The following is a 12,987-nucleotide window of genomic DNA, read 5'->3' on the forward strand; positions in this document are numbered from 1 at the left end:
GAGCCCAGCAGGTAGACACTGGGGTGGCCGTGAGCATGTCACGGCACTCCAGTCTGGGCAACAGAGTGAGACTCCAACTCAAAAAAGAGAAAAAGTGGAGGGGGGGGCTCCCTTTCTCTCTGCAGTGTGATTGAAAAATATGTCTGGGTACCACTCAGCACTTCTCTTGTATCTAGAGGGGTGCTGTGCCACATATACTTTGGGAAGCAAAGAGTTAACATGTTGCTTTACTGTTGTAGCAATTCAACAAAGAAGCAGGGTATATCAATCCACTTAGAAACCCTTAAATATAAGGGAGTGATTAAAAATACCAGAAAATACAGATAAATAACAATGAAAAGTTACAAAAGATTGTCTGTGATCATATTGGCCAGAAATAGCGTCTGTTAACGTTTCTAGTCATAGAGATGTACGTATTTTACAAAATGGAATTACACACACACACACACACACACACACACACACACACACACTCACACACATTGTTTTATAATCTGCTTATTTATGATCTGACTGTACTGAGGTACACCAGGAATTATTCCTCATTAATAAACATAAATCTACATCTTCATTTGTCATAGCTGCATGGGGGTCCATTCTATGGACGTGCAAAACTGTGAGCACATCCTTTGTTGTTTGGCCTTTTGCTTGTTTACTGTTTGTCACTGTTAGGAAGAAAAGCACTGGGGGGGTCTTTGCACACTAGCCCATGACTGCCTTAGGAAGAGCTCATGGAAGTGGATCACTTAACATGCATGCTGTTAAGGCTTTACTCAAAATTTCAGAAAGTCTGTACTTGTTGTGGGCCCAAGTTCCACTTTTACTCCTTGACATATCTGTGCATCCTTTCTGATTTGTACGTCTGCTCTTTAAGGTAGAGGAGGAACTAATCTGAAAGTTTCAGATCTGCTGACTTTGGCTTCAGGATCCTCTTGTCCAATGGGAGTTGTTGGTCCCTCGGCCTAAATGTGCTCTGAGGATGCTCAGCAATGTCCGTGGAACGCCACACATCCACTTCCTTACATGTGACCCAACCTGTGAGTGCTCCTCCAGCAGGGTGAACCTGTGACCCTTGCCAGAGGCCAGGGTGTCTGGGGTCATGGGGTACAGAGTGTCCCAAGCAGCCCTGGCTGAAAGCAGCTATGAGGTTGTCTCTTGCCTCTGACTGTTTTGAGGGCGACTTTACTCCTTTGTTGTGCCACCCTCATCTCTCAGCTCTGACTTCTGGTTGAAGCTCATCCCCTGACCTCTGACCTCTCCTCCACTCCCGACCTCCGTGCAAATCTCAACTCCTCCACGAATCTCCAGATGTTGATGACTGTTTAATGCCAACTTCTTGCAAAACCACCTCTTAGTGTTTTGCATGTGTCCCTTTTATCCACTGCACATTTGTAAACTTCTTGAGAGGGGGACCACATCTCCCCCTTGTTCAAGATGGAGTTCTTGGGCCTGCACGGAGCATGACACATTGAAGGTGGTCAGAAAATATCTGCTAAATAAGTATCCAGGTAGCCTCCGGGACTGAGGGAAGTAAAGCTTGACACCACGGCGTAAAAACGGCAGGCAGTTGACAGTTCTTGCTCACTTCCACATTCCAAGTGGTGTCTGTCCTTGTATGTAAATGAGAGACAGCCCAGATTCTGGGTTAGGAACTCTGGCTGTGATTCAGACCACCCTTCACCAAATAGATGTGTGACTGTAGGCCGTTTGCTTGCCCTCTCAGAGTCTGTCTCCTCATCTGAATCGTACCTACTACTTGAAGAGTAGTAAAGATCAGTTTTGGTAATGACATGTAAAGGGAGAGTTGCAGCATGTGACAAGCTGGCCACAAATAGTATTATCAATGTCTTTCACACTTTGGGAATTCACTGAATAATTAAGCCTCCCTCACAGGTTTAGACCGTGTATCCTTGGCTCCTGGACTCTTCCGCATGACCCTGGTTAATGCAACTGCTTGGCTTTCTCTAAAAATGCACTGATTCCACCCTCCATTGCAGGAGGGAAAATAGTTGCCTTGGCGATGGCCAGTTTTTTCATGATGCTTTTAACAGAGTCTGCCGAGAAATGAACCAGAACAACACGAGACTCACCAGAGGTCTCCAGGATGAGTGCTAGTTGTTGCAGAAGGCTGTCTAATTTGCACTTTTTCTTTGACTTTCTTATGTCTTTTCCATGTAATTGTCAGCACCAAAAAAGGCAGGAACTGAGCATCTTAAGGGAGACTAAACTATAGTGGTTTAGACCAGGTTCCGGAGTCAAGGAGACCCGGCTTCCAAGGCGGCTCTGCACTAACTTGCTAGGAGATTTTGGGCAAGGCCCTCCACCCCTCTGTGCCTCAATGTTCGTGTCCACAGAATGGGGATGATAATAGTACCTTGTAGAGTGTTTAGGGGATGAAATGAGATGATACATGTAAAACACTAGCACACACACAGGCCTCAAAAGATGTGAGCTATTGTCATCATTATTTGCAGAAATCCATGCCATCACTACCGATCTATCGGACCTAGCGCAGGTCTGTGCTTCTGGGGACGGTTCAGTCAACATCAACATAAGTGAATTAAGTGAATAGAATGTGCCTATCCCCTGCCCCTTCCATGAGAAGGTGACATCAACAATCCTCACTTTTCTGTGTACCCTGAATCTAGTTTGCAGTGTTTTACTTTGAACAAGGCTTCTGGCGCCTGACTTTGGAGTTCTCAGGAGCTGGCCCGAGCTTTTCCCTTGAGCGGCATCTTTTGTTACAAGGGACCTTACACAGCCCTCCCATCCTCGACTTTGTCCCTCAGAGTAGGGTCACCTGCTTGGAGTCCCATGAAGGTCCCTCCGCAGGGGATCTGATTTGCTGGGCCCAAGTTGGAGCTGGCACCTGTGTGTTCAACAGGACTCCACAGCAGAGCTTGACATGAGAACCCTTGGTCTGGGGTAAACCCTTTTTTACATTAAGATACGAGAAAGAAATCCAGCCTGGAGGGGAGGGGCATGCCTGATCGTTTCTCTCCTTTCAGCAAAGCCCCTGAAATATCTCCAAATCTGCTCTCTTGTTTTCTTTAAAAGCAGTGGCCCTGGGACACTGCCCATTTTGATATGTTTATTTTTTTCTCTTTCTTTCCATTACTCATATTTCCTTGACTGGATTATTGTTTGTTGCTTCTGGGGGGAAGAAAACAAAACAGAGAGTGAGGCAACACAAGTGAAGATTTCCAGACCTCGTTGCCCTGTTTGCCATGTGAGGCCAGGTGGGAAGCCCTTCTGCCTCTGCAGAGAGAGGCGTAGGCTGCCAGCAGGCAGGGCGTGTCTGGACTTGATGAGGTTCGCTCCGAAGCACTGCTTTGCTGATTGTGGTGGTGCCCGGTGGACAGGCCCAGGTTTCTCTGAACTGAGCCAGAAACTGGTTCTGAAGAAGAAATGGGGGCCCAATCACAAGGCATAAGGTCATGATAAAATGAAATCAGGTCGTCAGGGTGAGGAAGGTCCTGTGGCCCAGGAGCGCGATGGGATCCTACTGTTTCTGTGTCCCCCTGATGCTTATTTTATTTGTTAAAGTTGTCCCCAACTGTTCAACGATCTGAAGACTCATTAATTCACTTGCTACATCTTAATGAGCATCTACTATGTGCCAGACATGAGAAGTAGAGTGGAGAACAAGGCAGGTGCAGTGAGGCTCTCTTGAGGTTCAGATTCTGGCGAGGAAGACCTCCCCCTGCACAAGGGATTTTGAGTGAACTGAGTGTTATGGCTGCAAAGTCCAGTGCACCAAGGAACCAGATAATAAGTGACCCAGAGAGTCTGGGAGATGGGAAGACTTCCTAGAGGATGGGATATTTATATGACATGAGAGGGAGAGGAAGGTAGCATGTGCAGAGGTCCTGAGTCCAGAAAAAACATGTTTCACTTTGGGAATGCAGAGAATCCATGTGGATAAGGAGAGAGGGCTGTGTTTGGAGGGGTTGGCAGGGCCAGGTCGCTAAGGTTCTATGGGCATCTGTCTGAAGAACTGAGGAAAACCACCGAGCAATGCAGGCTGGCGTATGACATCTTCAGATGTGCATTTTAAAAGCATCGCTCTTGGCCGGGCTCGGTGGCTCAGCCTGTAATCCCAGCACTTTGGGAGGCCAAGGCGAGTAGGTTGCCTGAGCCCGCAGGTTCGAGACCCACCTGGGCAGTGAGACCTCACTTCTACAATAAATAAAAAAATAGCAAATGGTAATTTGCTCACTTCTACAATAAATCAAAAATTAGCAAGTGGTGGTGCACGCCTGTAGTTTCAGCTACTTGGAAGGCCAAGGCGGAAGGATCGTTGGAGCCCAGCAGGTCGAGGCTGCGGTGACCAGGAGTGGCCACTGCACTCCAGTCTGGACGACAGGGTGAGACTCCAACTCAAAAAAAAAAATTAAAAAAAAACACTCTGGCTGCTGTATCAGAGGAAAGTCAGGAGCAGGGAAACCAGTGCCACGGCCCAAGTAAGAGGTCATGGGACCTCAGTTAGCTCAGTGGTGTTTATAGATACAGACCAAAGGTGGTTTCCACTCTTCACAGCTTCCTGGCCAGGCTATCTACATATGAAAATGTTGGTCCAGCAGCCTTCTCCAAGAGAGACAGCAACCTTAGCCAGTGCATGTTACTGGAAAATGAACCGAAATTGAATTTAAAAATCCTACCGCTAAAGGTACCAGGAAATAGAGTTTCCATATGAGGTGGTGCTGGGAACGCGTGGCTCGTTAGTCTTCAGAAGCAGATTTGGAAGGGAAACACCATGGCGACTTTGCAGAGAACAGACAGTGCTGGGAACCAGAGCACCCTTGCCGCCTGCCGTGTGGCCTGGCCATCCAGGACTGTCGACCCTGCTCTTCCGCATCCCACCCTGGACTTGCCAGGTGACTGGACACGTCGTCCCTCCCTCAGCAGTGTGAGGATGATCTCAGGAACTGAACTTCCAAGTCACGCTACTGTGAGTTATAAAATCTACCAAACAGTGCCATTTCTGGGAGGTTTAAGGGCAGGAAAGATGGTCGTGGGGAGAGGTGGACGAGTCGGCTCTCAAGATGCCTCTCTGTCTTATGGCTCTGGGACTTAGTGATGCCAGAGGAGAAGGACCTAATCCATTCACTCAGCAAATGGTCGGTAGGAATCTATTATGCTCTGGCCTTATTCTCACCACGGGCATTTGAACGTGGCCTGGAAATCTCTTTGCCAACACTGCCACTGCCTCCACCTGCCTCAGGATATTTCTACTTTTCCCTTGGACTTTACTTCAGAGCAGGCCCCGTGCCAGTGACTTGACTGTCTCAACCTGACTCTACTCTATGGGAGCAGAGCCCCATCTATCTTGCTCAGCCTTTTATCCCCAGCGTCTGGCACAAGCCCTGCACAAAATATATACTTAAAACAGTTTGGAGATTTCGCAAAGAACTAAAAATAGATTTACCACTTGAGGTAGCAATCCCACTCTTGGGTGTACCCAAAGGAGCACAAATCGCTCTACCCAAAAGACACCTGCACACACATGTTTATCACAGCACTATCCACAATAGAAAAAACATGGAACCAAGTCAGCTGCCCACTGAGGGTGGACTGGATAAAGCAAATATGGTACATATACACTATGAAAGACTACGCAGCCATGACAAAGAACAAAATCATGCCCTTTGCAGCTGGAGACCATCATCATGAGAGAATTATCACTGAAGCAGAAAACCAAATATACTATGTTCTCCCTAATAAGTAGGAGCTAAACACTGTGTGCACACAGGCATAAGGATGGGAACAACAGATACTGGGACACTCCTAAAAGCAGAGAGGGAGAGAAAGGGGTAAGGGTTGAAAACTACCCACTGTGTACTGTGTCCATCACCTGGGTGATGGGCTCAGTAGAAGCCCAAACCTCACCTCATGCAACATTCCCTGTAACAAGCCTACACATGACCCCTTGAATCAAAAAATATGTGTGTGTGTGCTTAGTAAATATGTGTTGACTCACACCAAATACAAAGATAAAATCAAAATGAATCAAAATCTTACATGTAAGACCTGAATCTATAAATCTGCTAGAAGAAAACAGGAGGAAACCTTCCAAAAGCACAGGCCACAAAAGCAAAAATAGTTCAGTGGGATTGTCTCAAATGCAAATGCTTCTGCACAGCAAAGGAAACAATCGATGGAATGAAGAGAAAAATCTATGGAGTCGGAGAAAATATTTGCAAGCCATACATTTGATAAGGGGTTAAACATCCAAAGTATAGAAGAAAATAAACTCAGTAGCAAGAAAACAAATAACCCCATTAAAAACAGACAAAGACTTGACAGATAGTTCTCAAAAGAAGACATACAAATGGCCAACAAGTACATGAAGAAATTCTCAACTTCACTAATCATTAGGGACATGCAAATCAAAGCTACAATGAGATATCACCTCAATCCTGTTAGAATAGACAAAATCAGAAAGATGTAAGATAACAAGTGTTGGTGAGGATGTGGAGAAAGCAGAATGTTTGGACACTATTGGTGGAAATGTAAATTGGTACAGCCATTATGGAAACAGTATGGAGTTTCTTCAAAATATTAAAAATGGAACTACTATATGATCCAGCAATCTACCATCGGGTGCATAGCCAAAGGCACTGCAATCACTATCTCAAATAGGTTTCTACATTCCTCTGTTTATTGCAGCACTATTCACAATAGCTAAGATATGGAATTAGCCTAAGCGTCCACCGATGGATGAATGGATAAAAAGATGTGGTGAATATACACAACGAAATACTACTCAGCTGTAAAAAGGAAACTCTATCTTTTGTGTCAACATGGATGAACCTAGAAGATACCATTCTAAAAGAAATAAATCAGGTACAAAAAGACAAATACTGCAAGTTCTCACTTACATGTGGAATCTGTAAAAGTTAAACTCATAGAAGTAGAGAGTAGAATAGTGGTTGCCAGGGACTGGGGAAGAGGTCATGAAAATGGAGAGATATTAGTTAAAGGGTACAAAGTTTCAATTTGTAACAGATGGTTAAGTTCTGCAGATGTACTGTACAGCATGGTGACTATAGTTAATAATATATGGTATACTTGACAATTGCCAAGAGAGTAGATCTTAAAAGTTCTCACCACAGACACACAAATGATAATTATGTGAGGTGATGGATATGTTAATTGGCTTGATCATGGTAACCATTTCACAGTGTACATCACATTGTATACCACAAGTATACAAATTTTTCAATTATACCTCAGTGAAATACCTCAGTATTTCAAAAAAATACTTTTTGAAAGAAAGAAAGGTGGAGGGAGAAAGGATGATCTATCCCATCTAGGGTAGTATATTAGTTTTGCTGAACAGTCATATGCTGTCTCAAGTCTCCTCTTGAACCAGAGACTGATGAAACTATACTAATTTGCCGATTGTCATACTGAACCCAAGTGTGATCATTTTGATTAATTAAATTAATATTAGATCAATCACATATGTTTTCTTTTCTTTTCTTTTCTTTTTTTTTTTGAGTTGGAGTCTCACTCTGTCACCCAGGCTGGAGTGCAGTGGCACACTCACAGCCACCCCAGCATTGACCTGCTGGGCTCCAGCGATCCTTCCGCCTCAGCCTTCCAAGTAGCCAGAACTATCAGGCACTGGGAACATAGGGACAAACATGAAAAAGCAAAGTCCCTGCTTTCATTGTCAATTTGTATTCCCGTAGGGGGAAGTTAGTAAATTTTTAGAGTGAACAAGTTGACTAAGAAAATCTGGAAGGGTGCTAATTTCCACATCTCCCAGTTGAAATGAGACAGTGGGAGAGGAGGGGGAGAGTGCACCAGCAGGGGAACAGTGGTCAGGGGGTCTCTTTAAGAAAGTGACATTTGAGCCAGGACCTTTGCCAGGTGGCATCAGGGACATGTATGGAGCCACATGCACCCAAGTCTGTCTTACTGACTGGAGGAGACTTTGTCTCATGAGCAAAGAGAAGTTATGTTTCAGAGAAGACATGACAGGATGCTAAACCTTTATTGGTCAAGAACAGGCAAGGAACTCAAAATAACCCATCAGTTGAGGGGGGTGGGCACAAAAGTTAATACCTTTTTGAAGTCAAATGCTTCTCAGGGGACCAGTGCTACCTCTAGCTTGAACCTGTTCTAATCCCCAAGTCAAAGCCATGGTTTTCTCCTATGGCATCCTGCGCATGAAGGCTTTAGCTGTTTGTGGCTGGTACTGCATTCTACCCTGCAATTATAGTTATTTGCATCTACTGCTTGCCTCCCCCGGGAATCTTCAACGCCTCGAGAGTTGGGATTGGGTCTTCGCTCTCCCTTCCTCCACAGACATACACTCTTGCCACATACTTACTATATACTCAGTGAATACTTGCTGATGTTTGTTAAGTTGAATAACTAGGATTTTTGGGTAGCACTTTGGAGACATACCTATTACAAAAGGATTTTGAAGAGTTTTGATTTGCGGGATGGGAAAGATAATTTTGGAGCATAGAGACCCCGCACTTCAGTGTTTCTTTTTGTTTGTTTTGTTTTGAATTGGAGTCTCACTCCATCACCCAGGCTGTAGTACAGTGGCATGTTCACAGTCACCCTAGTGTCAACCTGCTGGACTCAGGTGATCCTTCCGCCTCAGCCTTCCAAGTAGCTGGAACTACAGATGCGCGCTACCATGCGCAGCTGAATTTTTGATTTACTGTAGAGATGAGGTCTCGCCAAGTTGTCCCAGCTGTTCTCGAACCCATGGGCTCAGGCAATCCCCTCACCTTGGCCTTCCAAAGTGCTGGGATTACAGGCTTGATCCACTGTGCCTGGCCCGGTGGTTCTTTTGATGGAGAACATCTTGTAAAAAAAATTGCTTCTTGTAAAAAAAAAATTAGGAAAACAGGAAAAAATATAAAGAAGAAGCCGGGCTCGGTGGCTCAGCCTGTAATCCTGCACCTTTGGGAGGCTGAAGTGAGTGGATTGCCTGAGCCCGTGGGTTCGAGACCCACCTGGGCAGTGAGACCTCATCTCTACAATACATCAAAAAATCAGCCGGGCATGGTAGCGCATGCCTATAATTCTGGCTACTTGGAAGGCTGAGGCGGAAGGATCGCCGGAGCCCAGCAGGTCGATGTGGTGGCCGAGAGCGGCCACTGCACTCCAGTCTGGATGATAGAGTGAGACTCCAACTTAAAAAAAAAAAAAAAAAAAAAATATATATATTTATATATATATATATTTATATATATATATATATAAGAAAACAAAAATCAACTATAATCTTTCCACCAAATGATGGCTGTTGTCATATGTTGGAGTGTGAGTGTGTGTATGTATGTGTGTTTGTAGTCTCACATTGGTGTAAACTCCGATATTGTCTTTTAAAATCGCAGCTCTTAATATCCTAGATATTTGTTATTGCCTTAATTTAGTCATTTTCTTCAAGATAGAATCATATCACAATGTTCTACTTTGCAGGTCTATTGGTACGGAATACAAGCTGCTCAAATACGTGGGCAGATGCCACGGGCGCTTCATGGGGTGCACTGGACATAGAGTGTGTGAAGTGCCTGGTCCTTTAAGGAAAACCAGGTTTCTCATTCTTTGTCAATATTTCTAGCTGGTAAGTATTGTCAAAAATGTTTAACATAGTAATTAGGCTAATTAGGTATCCATGTATTTACCAGGAGAGATTTATTCCACTACCTTCCATCTGCATGACATTCGGTAACACTGCGTAGACACAAAGTAGAAAAGCAGTTTCTAGGACTCAGCTCCAAGCAGTCTTTGTTCTGATCCCACTTCCCTTTCACTGGCTTAGGGGAACCCACATCCCAGCCAAGGGCCGTCCCAGAGACCATAGTCCAAGCCACACAGTCCCAGCCAGGCAGGAGCACCGAGGCCTTCATGGGCCTCCTGGAGCGTCTCTGGCAGCCCACATGACTCATCCAGCGCACAGCCAGATCTACTCGGTGGCTGCTGTCATCCCCTCTTGGCACGCACACCCATATCCTGTCCTCTTCCCAAGTCACCGGGACAGAGCCCTACCAATTTAGGAGCACTGTGTATGCCCTCTTCGGAGCCTACACATCTGTTTTGTGTTGGGAGTCAGTGGCCAGTCAAGTGCTTGCATGATGCAGCCAGATTTGCCGATGCAAACAAAGTTGCTCACATGTTGAGTTTTCTGACCCTGAAAGGCCCCACAGAACTATCCCCCCAGGCCTTGATCAGGGCTTTACTCCCAGTCCAAGGAGACAGGAAAAGTAAACTTGAATTTAGTTAATCAGTTACAGCCAACAGGGAACCAAAGCACCTGGTTCTTTTCTTTCCTTCCTGCCTCCATGTAACCCTTTCCCCGCTGGGCCTTCCCTGTCCTGAGGTAAGGCAATGTCACCGCCAACAGCATCTGTCTGGTGACCCCGGGATACAGGGTCAGCTGGCTTCTCTTAAGACGGTGTATGCCCTAGCGTGCTCCTCCTATAACAGATCTCTTTTTAAACTCTTACCTTTTTTTGCTGTGATTTCCCACTCTTCATTAGAGTTTCTTTTTATGCACGTAAGGAAGCAGTTAAACAATATATGTGTCTCTTTGGAAGGTTAATAATCTCCAATGCCACTTTTGGTTCTGCTTTTTAGCTCCATGAAATTCATGAGATTCTCTTTGCATATTCCATTTGCAAACAGAAATTGAATAATTGAATAGTTCAGATGTTTAGAATACCTCCTAACCCTGAGAGTTACTTAATTTCTCAAGATCTCAGTTTTCTCATCTGTTAAAATAGGAATAACACTACGCTGTGGTGCTGTTATGATAAATTATGAGATAACATATATAAAGTACTTAATAATATAATACAAATGAGAACTAGATTTAATTAGTTCTACATGTTTTATTTTTATATCATATTTAAGTGATTGTGGCAAGTGATTCTGGTCTTGCAATACTAAGTTTTCATTTAAAATGAATTACAGTTTAAACACGGTCTCAATTTCAAAAATATTAATTAAATAACAAAAATACATTCTAGCTGTATATATATATGTTATTCAAGACAAAACTTTCCAACTATACTTTTAGTATTATTTGTATAGTCAGAGAAATTATTATTTTAAAGAATCAAATTTTAAAATACTCTATGTACCTCTTGCTGCACGCTAGGAGTCAATACCCTGAGTGACTGCTGGAAGTTTTTTCCTCGAGGCTCCCTCTAGGAAAATAGGGCTTTTCCCCTCAGATACAACTTGAGAATTTCTCAATGCACAGCAATAGCTGACCTTAGGATTCAAAATGGCACCCACGAACCAGGTGAAAGCTAAGGGATTGGGCTTCCAAATCTTTACTACGCACACAGCATTCTACTTCATCTGACCCTGAATTTTCCATGTCTCTGTCAACAGACTCATAGTTACAATCAAACGGGTCTCTATCTGCATCCCAACTCCACAATTCGCTAACCATGGGACCTTAGCCAAGTCATTTAAAAGCTTTATGCCTCCGTCTGTTCGTCTGTAAGCTAATAGGCATATTATGAGGATGAAATGAAATAATGCATGTAAGCTCATGTTAGCACAAGCAGTACAGGTTATCATTTCCCTATTGGATTGTCCCAAACATCTTTTTCGATTATTAGGTGAAGAGCATTTTGCTGATTTATCCTGGCTCTGTAATTTCAAGCCTTAAAGTAGAACTGTGGCCTTCCAGAATGTTCCCAGGAGCATAAAAACAAAGGAAAGACTTAAAACCTAGTTCCTACTTACCTGCTGGCACGTGGCTGGCTTCCCTGCAGAGCTGGCAAAACCTTTGCTGAGCAGTGGCTGCACTCGCTAAGGAATCCCTGGAGCGTGGTTACCCGGCCCCAGTGCCTGCCTGCCTGCCTTGATGAGTTGCTGCTCTCTTTAAGCTGTTCCTCTTGGCTTCTCTGACTCAGAATGTCTTAGGTCATTCTGAGACAGCCTTCTCCTCCCCACCTTCCCCAGTTCTACCTGCTGTCCTTGAAATTGGTCATCCTTTCTGACTGTCCAGTCTCTGAATCCCTACCCCTCACCCCCCACTCACCCACCCACCACACATACACACAGCACACACTCACACGTCTGTCTTGGTCTGGCTGGACCATTCCTGCAGAGTGATCTGGGCCCACCACGCCTTGCCAGTGACTCTGTGAGCAACCCTGGGCTTTCTCAATTCTCTTTCTAGGGTCAAGTGTGATTGTTTACGATGAGGAAACCCAGCCAGCTCCTCCTTGTCCCTCTCACCTACCTTGGCATAAATGCTCTGGCTGTTGGTTCTCAAAGCTCCCTGAGCATCCATGGCATGTTTACATATTCTAGTTATTGTGATATTTTATTATAATTGCTTAACCGCCCCCACTCTCCAGACTGTTAGCTCCCTGAGGACAAGGACTAAAACTGTTTGGCTCATGTCAGCATCTCCATCATGGAGCAGACGGTCCAGCACATAGCAAATGCCCAGTGAATGAATGAGCAACAACAGAACCTTAGCACGTGAGGGGACCAGAAACCAGCACAGAAGTTCTACTCGGAGAATCGGTCAACCCGCCAGCCTCCTGACATCCTGGCACAATTCCTAGGCTGATTCCAGGGGAAGCCAGATTTCCTTTAGGTTTTGGCAAGGAAGACGGTCTTCCAGCAGCGTCCTGAGTGGGAGGGTACGCCGTGGGCCGCGTCTTGAAGTGGGTGAGTAATCCCCCAGGCGGCCCTTAGCTTTAAACCCTGGCTCGTAACTCGGTCACCTCCTGAAGCTCCCAGCTTAAAATGGAAAGTGGCATTACTCATGGTGAAGGGCAGACAATAAAAAAACATTTAGGCGGGGCCCGGCACAATGGAGTGAGTATTCCCTGATGGCGATGAGAGCACTCACAGCCCAGCAGACAGCTCCGTCATCGCAGGGCTTCTGAGCTACACCTCCGAATTAGCTCATCACCCAGCACCTCGCTATTTTGGGGGGCTGGGAGGCACTGCATTCCTCCGTCTACAGCAGGCGTGGTGCCCCTG

General features: G+C 45.1%; 1 protein-coding gene across 5 annotated transcripts in view; it reads right to left on the reverse strand.

Moving 5' to 3' along the window:
* The window catches only part of FGF1 (fibroblast growth factor 1), a 106,836-nt gene that overhangs the window by 38,782 nt on the left and 55,067 nt on the right, over positions 1-12,987 (reverse strand). The window contains exon 1 of one of the 5 annotated variants that reach the window (XM_008050121.2): positions 11,731-11,920. The exons of the other annotated variants lie outside the window; for them this stretch is intronic. The gene's annotated coding sequence lies outside the window, so the exon portion shown is untranslated. Of the gene's footprint in view, positions 1-11,730; positions 11,921-12,987 lie in introns of those variants that run through there. 5 annotated transcript variants of the gene reach the window in all.

The sequence above is a fragment of the Carlito syrichta genome, unplaced genomic scaffold, assembly GCF_000164805.1.
Source record: "Carlito syrichta isolate Samal-C Ts95f unplaced genomic scaffold, Tarsius_syrichta-2.0.1 Scaffold143016, whole genome shotgun sequence".
NCBI classification, from domain to species: Eukaryota; Metazoa; Chordata; class Mammalia; order Primates; family Tarsiidae; genus Carlito; species Carlito syrichta.